The following is an 11,517-nucleotide window of genomic DNA, read 5'->3' on the forward strand; positions in this document are numbered from 1 at the left end:
CCGGCGGAAGCAGCCTGCCACACGTGGGGTGCAGCCGGGGCTCGGACGCAGGCACAGGCTGCACGTGCCACTGTGCTCACACAAGACAGGCCGGGAAGGCTGTGTCTGGGAGGGGTCAGGGAAGGGATAGAGCGCCGCCTGGGCCGATCCGCCACCAGGCGGTGGCGGCCTGGTCAGGCTTCGGGGCAGCGGCCCGGCGGAGTGTTGAAGGGAAGGAGGCGGCCTGGGTCGCCCTCCGCCGAGACGCTGGGCCCTCCGCCTCCATGTGGCCTCAGGCGGCCCCTGGCGGGAGCTGGAACTCAGTAACAACCCGTGCGACCCGCTGCTCGAGGAGCTGCGCCCTCCACAGCCCTGATGGGCCCCACTCTGCCACGGGCACCATGCAGAATCTGCCTCTGGTCCCCCCGGCCTGCATCGTCCTGACAGTCCGAGTCTGCACTAGCGGCGCCGCGCAAGGAGATGGCAGGGCTGTGGCCGCTGGACCTGTCCCTGCCCGGCCGGCTGTGTGTCCAAGACAATGAGCACCTGTGCCAAGACCTGAGCCTGGGTGGGGCCGGTCATCCCCCTGCACTCAGCTCCTCTGCACCTGCAGCACCCCCACGCATGAAGCCTAACTCACCAGCCTCTGAGCAGCTGGTAAGTGGGGGAGCATGCGCCGTGCAAAAGAAACCCACCCCTGAGGAAGTCCTCACACTGATGGTGCCTGCCTTCGCCTGGACCACCACGCCCCACGGGCAGGTAAGGCCCCGGCCCCTCTCTCCTGACTGCTTAGCTGGCTCCGGGGCGGGCACGCGGCCCACAGTCCACGGCACCAGACCTCCAGGTCTCCCACGGGTGTGCATGCCAGCTTGGCCACCCTTCAGTCTGGTGGTGGGGCCCTGGCCGTGGCGCCTCTGTGATCGGGGTGAGTGGCCGGTTCCCATCTTCTCACCTTTTGCTACCCTTGGCAGCTGCCGGCTCAGGGCCTCCCAGCCCTGGGCTCCGGGCTCCACTGCTCTAGCAGCCACGGCCAGGAGGGCCAGGGCTCTGTGCTGGTGTTTAAGTTTAGGGGCCAGACCCCTGGGTACATAGGCAAATACATACTCTCTCAGTGTTAAAAAAAGAAGTAAAGAGAAAAAACCACCTAGGAGATCTGAAACAGAACCACATGGAACTCCTAGAAATGACCAGCGCCATCCCAGACTAAGAACTGGACAGCCGCCCTGAGCCCCTGTGGTGGACAGAGCTCATGAGCCAGAAGACAGGCCACGAGACAATGCCCTGGGATGTGGTCCAGAGCGACCAAAGGTGGGAAGAGCGTTAGCAGCGGAGTGGGGCGGCTGAAGCCCGGAGGGCTGTCCTGAGGCCGCGCAGAGCCCAGTCCCAGGAGGTGGGGATGGGGGGGGTGTCAGCAGGAGGCCCCCCCATAACTTTGAGGGGCAGGCTTGGCCTGGGGTCCTGGGCTCACAGGCTGCCACCCGCTCTGGGAGGCCAACTGTCATGGGAGTGAGTGGTCGTGTGGATGCACCTGTGCCCTTGGTGCCCATGGGTTGCACCAGCCCTGCAGCCTGGCCCTTCCTCTGAGCCTGCTGCCTGAGTCCTGCCCCCCCGCCCCAGGTCCTCTCCTTCCTTCCCCACTGGGCCTGGCTGGGTAACCTGGTGCCTGGCAGGGGCAGGCGGCAGGGCTGCCCGCACACTTCTCCAGGCCTGCTCTTGGTGTGGCTGTGAATCGTGGCCGGGAATTTGGCCCGCCGCCTGCCCCACGGACCCCAGAGTGCCGCTCACCCTGCCAGCCCCCCTCTGTGCTTCGTGCCACCGAGCTGAGGCCAGGACGCTACGGCCAGGGTCAGGCCCCTCTGTCCTGCCCTGGCCGGTACCCTGTGCTCTCCGGGGGGTGGGTGGGCCGGTAATTAGCCCCCAGAGAGGCAGCTGCTCCATTAGGAAGTTCAGAGCGAGGACAACATGCTCACAGATGCCAGGCTGCAGTTACCCCGACCGAGGTCGGTGCCCAGTTCGGGAGCTCCCCTGGCTGAGCAGGAAGAAGCTGTGGCCGTGGGCACTGTCAGCAGACCCCCAGCTGAGGCTCAGCTACTTGGGAGGATGCAAAGTGCAGGACCAGTGTGGGGCCCTCCTGAGCACGGGTCCCCCCCACCGCCTTCCCACGAGCCTGCTGTGCTCCTGCCGGTGGCTGGTCTCCCCCACTGCCCCCCACCTCTCCCTCCTGGCTGGCGGGTCCGGGAGAGCTGGGCGGGAGAGGCGTGAGGCTCTGGCCCGAGGGCTCGGCTGAGGAAGCTGTCCACCATCTGTGGGGGGGGGTGTCAATAAGAGAGGTCTGGGAAGGCCCGGTGGACAGTGGGCTTTGGGGCACAAGGCTCAGAGGCATGGGCCCTGGGGGCCAGGACCCCCCTGAGTTGACAGCCCAGCCAGGACCTTTGGACTTGGTCCCAGCCAGGGGCTGGGGAGGTGGCATGGGCCCAGCAGAGTCTTTGTGTCCCTCTCGTTTGCGTCTAGGACCCAAACGCTGTGCAGTCCAGAGAAAATGGAGATAGGATTAGGGCAGCCTTTGGAGGGAATGGGCTTCAGGTGTGCACTGGGGGCTGGGGTAGGTGTGAGGCCCCAGGTGGGTGCCCGGCCAGGCTGTGCTGGGAGAGGTGTGGAGGCTGGGGCAGCCCCAGGCAGCAGGCCCTCTCTTTGAGAGCAGAGGACACAGAGAGCCCCACTGTGCCCGCTGGGTGCAGAGTGGCCTGTCCACAGTGACCACCAATGCAGGTCCATGGCATGGGCAGAGCCAGCGTCCGTGCACACCTGCCCTGGAGATGCTTGCTTCCTCTGGGCTGGGGTCCGATGGTCCTCTCCTCCTCCTCCATCCCCATGTGGTCCGAGCAGGGAGCAGTGCCTGGACCGAGGGGCACGTCCCCCCCAAGCGGGCTGACCCAGTGCCCTGGCAGACCACCTACTGTGGGCGCTGAGCAGCCTGGAGACCAGGACCAGCACCTGCCACCCTGGTGCCGCCTGCTGCATCCTTGGCACTCGGCCCTGGGGACTGCACCAGCTGGCTCTGCCCGGCGAGAGCTCTGACAGCCGAGTCTCCGAAGAAACCAGCCCTGGGGAGTGGGGGGGATCCTGCACATGTCCCTGGGGCGGCTGGGCCCATTAACCCCTGCAGGTGAGGCTACAGGTGGCTGGTGGTGGCCTCGTGGTGGCCCGACACTGGCTGTCCCGAGACTCAACCTGGCTTGGCTCTCCCATCCACAGAGGACATTCAGAGGGGCTTGAGGCCAGCAAGGAGGCCAGTGTGGGTGCTGGGCCTCTGGACCGGGTCAGGAGACAGGCTCTGAATGGGAGCGGGGTGTGGGAGTGTGACCCCGCAGGCGCGACGGCCCTGCCTCACACCCTGACCCAGGATGGAGAGCCTGAATCGGTGGTCCCTGGGGTGGGGGCTCCAAGGAACCCAAAATGGGCCCCCCAAGAGCCACATGGATGCACAGTGGCCAGCAGGGGCAACCCGGAGAGGCCCACAGAGCGCCAAGCAAAGGCCTTGCCCTTCCCCAGAGGCCCTGGTGGAGGAAACAGGCTGAGGAAGAGTGGGGAGAGGGCCCAGCCACCTCTTCTTCCTCCTGTGGCCATCTGTCTGTCTGTCGGGCACCAATGGAGGGAGGGACATGCTTGGGGCTGGAGTGAGGGGCTGAGCGGGACCAGCAGGAAAGGAGCCAGAAAGAAGAGCCAGTGCCCAGGCTGCTGCACCAGCTGGGAGGCAGGGTCAGTGGAAGGCAGCGCTGGTCAGGGTCCTGCACACAGACGGGGTCCCCCAGGCTCATGGCAGGGAGGGGGTGCGCCCTAGGCTCATCTGCAGGGCGTGCACAGGGGAGCAGGGAAGTCCTTGCTCACGGGAGACGACCGAGAGCAGAGCTCCCAAGTGAGCAGCAGCAGGTGCAGCAAACCCGCCGAGTCAGGACAGGAAGAAAGGCTGCAGAGGCCGTGACTCCGGAGAGCATGACGGACGCTGCCCGCGGGAGAGGCCGGTGTTCAGTGGAATTGGGGGGATGGATCGCTTAACAGGTGGCTCCATGTCGCACAACAGAACTCACGACGGCTTGATGTAAGCAGGAAAGCTGACGAGAAGTCACCACTGCCCTTTACAATCCAACAAGGAACAGACGTCCCACAGAGAAGCAAGCGAAGAATACGGATGAGGAATTCTCCAGGGAGCGAATCCAACTGCAACAAAGAAGAAAGCATGGTGGGCAGTTCCATGTTCTGACCCCCGGAACCCATCAGCATGCGGCCTCACCAGGACTGTCAACGGGGGGAGAACCCGGAGCCAGGGAGGAGGTCCTGGGCCGCATGGTGGCCCCGTGGGGTCTCGTGGCAGAGCCTTAGAGAAGCCTCCCCTGGCTGCGCTGAGGGGAACTGGCTGGGCACGGGTGGCCTGAGGAACGCGATGGCCAGTCAGGAAGACAGGAGAGGAGACCGTGGGTGCCTCCAGCAGGGGACAGAGCAAGGAAGCCGCTGTCCCCCAGAGCCTCCAACAGGGAACGACACCCTGCCGACACCTCGATCGTGCCCTCCGGGAAGACACTACCCTCGTGGGGTCTGAGGCCCCTGAGCCTGTCTGTGGCGGCTTGTCGCGGCTGCTGCCATCGGAAGCGAACACAGCAGGGAGAGCATGGAGAGCTGCTGCATTCCGGAAGGGTCTGAGACCTGCTGACCTAGGCGACTGTGAAGCAGCACCTTGAATCTGTCCGAACCAGACCGGCTGCTGGTGCCTGGGAGGCTGGCGCCCAGCAGGGAGGACGCACAGACTCGGGGGCAGGTGAGGTGCTGCCGCCCCGGGGAGAGCCCCCTCCCCCCGCACCTCTGCCTCCATGTCCAGGGCATGAGGCCTTCAGGGCAGCCACGTGGGAGCACCCAGCTGACGGCCCTGAGGCCAGGGTGCCTGTGTGTGGCCACATGGCCTGGGGGAACACAGCCAGACCCCACCCCCGCTGTCTGCGCTACAGTGGGCCACCGACAGCGCCACCGTTGTCAGCGGGCCTGCTGCAATGTCCCCGCCGGATGGCTGAGTTGGAAAGACGCAGAAAAGAGGTCGTCATATCATCGGTGCTAGTTTCTTCACTATGGCACCATATATGTCATTTGCCATCAGAACCGTTTCTAAGCAGGCACTTCAGCGGCGTCAAGCACATTCACGCTGTCGTGCAGCCCTCACGACTTACTTTTTAAAACATTTCAATTGTGGTTAAAAAAAAAACCCCACATAATGTAAAATTCCCATCTTAACTATTTTTAAGCGCACAGGTCAGTGTTAAGTACATTCACCTTCCTATGAAACAGATCTCCAGAGATTTTTCCTCCTGCAGAGCTGAAGCTCTGTCCCCGTGAAACCCTCCCACCCTCCCCCCCCCCCCCCCCCCGCACACACACAGCCCCTGCGCCCAGCATCCGCCATCAACACCCTGGTCTCCATCCATCCAACTGCTGCCGGTCCCTCAGGTAAGTGGGATCGCACAGCCTTGGTCTTCCCGTGACCGACTTGTTTCCCTGGGGATGATGTCGTCAAGGTCTGTCCACGTGGTAGCAGGCGACAGGCTTCCCTCGGCTGTTGTGGCCATCACGTGAATGTGCCACACTGTGTTTACCCACTTGTCTGTGCCGAGACATTCCGGTTGCTTCTAGCTCTTGGCTCTCAGGAGCGGTGTGGCTGTGACTGTGGGGGTATAGATAGCGCTTCAAGACAGATACATATTCTTTCAGATAAATGCCCGGAGTGGGGCGGCTGGGTGTGTGGTTATTCTACTGCTAATGTTTCTGAGGAGACTCCATCCTGGTTTTCACAGTGGCCGATCCATTTTACGTTCCCACCAACAGTGCATACGGGTTCCGATTTCCCCACATCCTCATCAACACTGATTATTCTTTTTTTTTAAGATTTTTTTTTTTAATTTATTTATCTGACAGAGAGAGACCCAGCGAGAGAGGGAACACAAGCAGGGGAGTGGGAGAGGGAGAAGCAGGCTTCCCGCTGAGCAGGGAGCCCGATGCAGGGCTCGATCCCAGGACCCTGGGACCATAACCTAGGCCGAAGGCAGACACTCAATGACTGAACCACCCAGGTGGCCCTCTGCTTTTTTTCTTTTGACAGTGGCCATCCTATTGAGTGTGAGTGCTTTTGGTCTGCTTTTAATGACTAGTAATGTTGAGACGATCCGTGTTATTCTAGAAGAATCATGACTGTGTCACACATGCACACACATCCACGTGTATTATGTGCAAGCAGTAACCTCACAGGCTCAGAGACAAAACAGAGAAGGGTGCACAAGTTCCAGGGGGTGACATGGTGAAGATGGGGTTGGGGCCCGGGGAGGAGGAAAGAGGACAAAGTTGGAGGGGAAGCTGGATGACAAGGAAGGGGGAGAAAGCCCAGCTTCAAATATGTACAGTCCTTCGACATTCGCACATTTGTGGCAGTGGAGAAAAGCAGACACAAGGATGTAACAGCAAAAAAGCATTGCCTGCAGCCACAAAACCACAAACTCGGGGCCCAAAGAATAGTCAGAAGAAAATACGAGAGGGTTGGAGGAGACTCGAAGAGGGAAAATTAACAATTTAAGAATAATGGGTGTTCCCTGAAAGAAGTTCAAGGTGATCTAAATGGTAGACACTCCATGTTCATGGGCTGGAAGTCTTCCTGTTTGAAAATGACAACACTCCCCAAGTGGATCTGCAGATTCAACACAATCTCCAGCAAAATCCCAGATATTTTTCCCCTCAGAAATAGAGGAGTGGATCCTAAAATGTACCTAGAATTGCACAGGACCCCCAATGGTCAAAACAATCCTGAAAAAGAATGAAGCAGGAAGACTCACACTTCCCCATTTCAAGACTCACCACAAAGTGACAGTAATCAAGACCGTGTGGTGTTGGCGTGAGGACTGACAGAGGGGCTGAGTATCCAAGATACACTCTGATGTTTACAGTCAGCTGGTTTTCTTTTCTTTTTTTTAAAAAGATTTTATTTATTTAATTGACAGAGAGAGAGAGAGACAGCAAGAGAGGGAACACAAGCAGGGGGAGGGTCAGAGGGAGAAGCAGACTCCCTGCTGAGCAGGGAGCCTGATGCGGGGCTGGATCCCAGGACCCTGGGATCATGACCTGAGCTGAAGGCAGTCGCTTAACCAACTGAGCCACCCAGGCGCCCCACGGTCAGCTGGTTTTCAAGACAGGTGCAGCAGGGGTAAGAATAGTCTTTTCATTCCATGGTACTGGGGCAACTGGACGTCCACACATCAAAGAGTGAGGTTGGATCCCTACCCCACACCATAGATAAAAATTAACTCAGAATGGATCAAAGACATAAATGCAAGAGCTGAAGCAATGAAGAAGCAGAAAACATTGGAGGAAAGCTTTGTGCTCTTAGGTTAGGCAGCAGTTTCACGGACCCGACACCAAAGCACAAGCAACCAAAGAAAAGGATAGATAAATGGGACCTCATCAAAATTAAAAACTTTTGTGTTTCAAAGGACACCCTCAAGAAAATGAAAAGACGCACCACAGAATGGGATAAAATATTTGCTAATCATATGTTTGGGAAGGGACTTAGACTAGAGTATAGAAAGAACTCTTACAATTCAATAATGAAAAGACAAACAACACAACTGAAAAATGGGCAGAGCGTCTGAGCAGACATTTCCCCCAAGAAGACGTACAGGTGGTCGGCGAGCACCTAAACAGTTGGCCAGCAGCCGTCACTGTCGGGGAAATACAAATCAAAACCGCACTGAGACAGACTTCACACTCATCAGGATGGCTATAATAAGACAGATACAAGGGGGGGGTGAGGAAGTGGAGAAACGGGAACACTTGTACACTGCTCGTGGAGCATGACATGGGGCAGCCGCGCTGGGAACAGGCTGGCCGTCTCTCAATGGGTTAAACACGGCGTTACCATGTGACCTGGAGGTCCCAGCCCTAGGTGTCTCCTCAAGAAAAATAAAAACATATATGCAAACAAAAAATGTGTATGTAAATGTTGACAGCAGCACTATTTGTAATAGTCCACACCTGAAGCAGTGCAAACGTCCATCCGCCGATGAATGGGTAAACAGAACAGGCTCTCCACATGCAACGGGCTGTTATTTCAGCCAGAAAAAGGAACAGTGCTCTCACACGCACCATGACACGGATGAACCCTGAAAGGCAGCATGTTGTAGGGTTCTCTTCACATGAAATGTCCAGGAGAGGCAAGTCCACGGAGACAGGAAACAGAGCAGTGACCGCCAGGGGGAGGGAAAGATGGTAAGTGACTGCTAATGGGTATAGGACTTCTTTCTGGGTGGTGAAACTGTCTAAGACTGGTGGTGGTGGTGGTGGCCGCACAGCTCTGTGGATCTGCCAAACCCCACTCAGCGGTCCACTCTACATGGGTGAATTTTAGGCACGTGGGTTCCCAGGGTAGCTCACCCTTTCTAACAATTCTAATTCCAGTATCGGTCACATAGGGTGTTACACTGGTTTCAGAGGCAGGGTATCGCGGTTCAACAGGTGGCTCACCCTCTGTCGCTGTCTGATCGCGACATGGACCCTTGCTGGGTCATGCATAGCGGTGAACCTCAAACACAAAAAACCGCGTTCACGTTCTTTTCCTTTCTCAAGGTCTTCTCTTTTAGTTTCTGGTGATAAACTTGTGTAAGATCTTAATAATCCAGGCCCCCAAAAGGGCATTTAAACACATTTTTTCCATCTCTTTTGTGCTCAGCTTTGGAGAGAAGGTAAATGAGCCTCTCCTACACGAGCACGGGTGCTGCAGGGTGGCGAGATGGCCGGGGGCCCCTGGCAAGTCTCGGAGGTTGTCCCGCTGGGTCCACGGGCCCTGGGTCACATGGCAAGGCCCGGCACCCCCACACCCGCGGGCCTTCACGGGGCGTTGGAGGGTGGCTGGGTGCTCCGCAGGCCTTGCTGGACACAGAAGAGCAGGTCTCCTCCCTCCATGCACCCCAAACAGAGACGTGGCCCAGAATGCAGCCGTGTTGAAGATTGGCAGATCATACACGCAGGATCCGGGGACACCAGCGCCCCAGATGCTTTCTACCTGCACACTTCTGCTGTAGGAACTATAGGTTCTCTGAGGAACAGAAGACATGCTCATTTGTGGATAAAAACATATAGGGACCATCACCCATTCCTTGCTCTTAAACACAGCCTTACTGGGCTATGGCTGCCCCCAGACCCAGAGAGCTTCTCAGGTGCTTCCTTCCGCCACACATGGGTGCACAAGACCCAGCATCTGATAGAGACATGCAGTCCTTCAGGAGGCTCTCTCTCCATTTGGCTTCTTTCACTCAGTTTAATTATTTTGAGATCCATTCCCGTTGTAGGAATCAATCGCTCGTTCCTTCTCATCACTGACTAGTATCGTACTGTATGGACGCCCTGCCGAGTGTTAGTGCGTTCATAACCCTTGATGGGCGTGCGCATCGGTGCCAGTGTGGACCCTCACAAGCAGCAGCTGTGTATGGATCTTCACGAGGATGTGTGCTTTTCTTTCTCGTGGGGGGTCTCCCTACGAGTATGACTGTGGGGTCATGCGGGCATTCTTTTTTTTTTTAAGGTTTTCTTTATTTATTTGACAGAAAGAGACACATCAAGAGAGGGAACACAAGCAGGGGGAGTGGGAGAGGGAGAAGCAGGCCTCCCGTTGAGCAGGGAGCCCAATGCAGGACTCGATCCCAGGACTCTGGGATCATGACCTGAGCCGAAGGCAGACGCTTAACGACTGAGCCACCCAGGCGCCCCTCATGCAGGCATTCTATGTTTGGCTTTACAGAAACTGCCACAGGATTCCGATGGTCCGAGGGCTCGGGCATCTCCACGTCCTCACCAACACTTGGGCGGTCTGCCATCCTGGCGGGCGGTCGCCACGGCTTGCCGGGGTCAAACCACGCTCCACATCTTGTGGTGGATTCTCTGTCACCCATACACTTTCTTGGGTGGGTGAAATGTCTGTTCAAATTGTTGCCCATTTTTTATTAGGTTGTTTTTTTTTTATTGTTGAGTTTTGAGAGTGCTTTCTATATCCTGGACGCAAGTTCTTTATCAGATACACAATGATCAAGTTATTTCTCCCAGTCTGTGGATGGTCTTTCCTTCTTCTAACAGAGTATTCTGAAGAGCTGACTTTTTTTTTTTTTTAAGATTTATTTATTCATTTTTTAAATTTTTAAAATTTAAATTCAATTAATTAACATATAGTGTATTATTCGTTTCAGAGGTAAAGTTCAGTGATTCATCAGTTGCATATAACACCCCGTGCTCATTCCATCACATGCCCTCCTTAATACCCATCACCCAGTGTCCCCATCCCCCACCCCCCTCCCCTCCAGCAACCCTCAGTTTGTTTCCTGTGATTAAGAGTCTCTTATGGTTTGTCTCCCTCTCTGATTTCATCTTGTTTTATTTTTCCCTCCCTTCCCCTGTGTTCATCTGTTTTGTTTCCTAAATTCCACATATGAGTGAGATCATATGATAATTGTCTTTCTCTGATTGACTTATTTCTCTTAGCATAATGCCCTCTAGTTCCATCCACATTGTTGCAAGCGGTAAGATTCATTCTTTTTGATGAGAGCCGATGTTCTTAATTTTGATGGTCTGATTTAACTTTTTTTTTTTTTTAGAGATAATCATCCTTTTGATGTTGTAACTGAGAAATCTTCATCTAACCCCAGGTCAGAAAGGTTTTCTTCTGTTTTGTATCATCCTGGGTTTTGCTCTTAGTTGCATGATCCATTCTGGGTCACTGTTGTGCATGTGATGAGACACGTAGCTTGAGGCTCGCCTTCCTGCACATGGATGGCCAGCCACTCCCGCACCACTGATGAGAAAGACGATCCTCTCTCCGCTGCGTCACCTTTATGCCTTTGTTAAAAATCAGGTGAGCATTTTGTCTACCTTTATGCCAAAATCAAATTTTTTGGATTACAGTAGCTTTATGATAATAAGTCTTGAAATCAGGTAGTGTGAGTTGTCCCACTCTGTTCTCCTTTTCCAAAGTCGTTTTGGCCATCCTGAGTCCTTTGCATTTCTATATGAATTTTAGCATCAGTTTGTCAATTTCTACCAAAAAAACAAAACAAAACACCCCACAACCTGCTGGGATTGGGTTTTGTTTTTTGACTTTTTATTTTGAAATAATTATAAACTCACAAGAAGTTGCAAGAAGTAGGAGAGCGAGGTCTTGCATCCCCATGGCCCTACCTCCCCAACCCGTGGCGGCATTGTCTTAGGAAAGTGTCGCAGATCATCCAAACCGGCCGCTGGCGGACATGTTGCAACACCCGCATCCCAGACCTCACTGGGCTGCGCAGGTACTCCCTGTGGTGTGGCGTTCTGCTTATCATTGGTGAGAGTCACCCAAACACCACCGCCATTAGATCCAGCCAAGGTCACCTCCACCAGCACCGAGAACGCCATCCTGCCGCCCCTTCCCACTCACGCCTGCCTCCCCCAGCCCGGCTGACTAATCTGTCCTCCATCTCGCTGGCT

Source organism: Zalophus californianus, chromosome 6 (genome assembly GCF_009762305.2).
Source record: "Zalophus californianus isolate mZalCal1 chromosome 6, mZalCal1.pri.v2, whole genome shotgun sequence".
In the NCBI taxonomy this organism is placed as follows: domain Eukaryota; kingdom Metazoa; phylum Chordata; class Mammalia; order Carnivora; family Otariidae; genus Zalophus; species Zalophus californianus.